This window comes from Chrysochloris asiatica, unplaced genomic scaffold (genome assembly GCF_000296735.1).
Source record: "Chrysochloris asiatica unplaced genomic scaffold, ChrAsi1.0 scaffold00022, whole genome shotgun sequence".
Classification (NCBI taxonomy): Eukaryota; Metazoa; Chordata; class Mammalia; order Afrosoricida; family Chrysochloridae; genus Chrysochloris; species Chrysochloris asiatica.
In genome coordinates, this window is record NW_006408540.1 from 1624470 (window position 1) to 1625797 (window position 1328).

Consider the following 1328-nt stretch of genomic DNA (forward strand, 5'->3'; position numbering starts at 1 on the left):
CAGTAGATTTGCCTAATGCAAGACATCTTTTGATATCCTCAAAGCTGCTTCCATGAGTGTTCATTGTGACTCAAAGTAAAATAAATTATTTGACAACTTCCACCTTTCTCCATTTGTCATGCTATTATTTATTGCTCCATTGTAAGGATTTTTGCTTTCTTTACATTGTTGTGCAAACCATACTGAAGGCTATAGTCTCTGATGTTCATTAGTAATTATTTTATGTCCTCTCCACTTCTGGCAAGCAAGATTGTGTCATCTGCATGTTGCAGGTTGTTAATGAGTCTTCCTCCAATCTTGATGTCACATACTTCTTCATATAATCCAGCTTCTTGGATTATTTACTTAGCAAACAGATTGAATAAATATGGTGAAAGGATGCAACCCTGGTACACATCTTAACTTACTTTAAATCATTCCGTGTCCCCTTGTCCTGTTTGAATAACTGCCTCTTGGGTTTATGTACAGGTTAAAGAAAAATTAAGTGTTCTGGAATACTCACACTTTGCAATGTTATCCATAATTCGTCATGATTCATATAGTTGAATACCTTTGTATAGTCAATAAAGCACAAGTAAACATATTTCTGGTATTTTCTTCTTTTAGCCAAGGTCTATCTGACACTAGCAATGACATCTCTAGTTCCATGTTCTCTTCTGAATCTGGCTTAAATTCTGGCAGTTCCCTTTCAATGCACTATTGCAACTGTTTTTATTACCTTAAGCAAAATTATATTTGCATGTGATAGTAAGGATATTGTTAGATGATTTTCAAATTCTGTTGGGTCACCTTTCTTTGGAATGGGCACAAATATAGACCACTTCCAATCAGTTGGCCAGATAGCTGTTTTCCAAATGTCTTTGCATAGATGGAGTGTCTCCAGTCCTTTACCAATTTGTTGAAAGATTTATGTTTGTATATTATCAATTCCTGGAGCCTTTTTTGACAATGCCTTCAGTGCACCTTGAACTTCTTCCTTCGGTACCACTGGCTATTTGTCATGTGCTACCTCTTGAGATGATTGAGCATTGATAAATTCTTTTTGGTGTAGTAACTCCATGTATTCCTCCCATCTTCATCTGATGCTTTCTGCATCATTCAATATTTTGTCCATAAAATCTTTCAATATTGCAAGTTGAGGCTTGAAGTTTTCCTTCAATTCTTTTAGTTTTAGGTATACTGAGCATGTTCTTCCCTTTTGGTTTTCTAGCTCCGAGTCTTTGCTCATTTCCTTGTATTATTTGACTTTGTCTTCTTGAGCTGCCCTTTGAAATTTTCTGTTCAGTTCCTTTACTTACTCATTTCTTCCATTCACTTTTGCTTCTCTA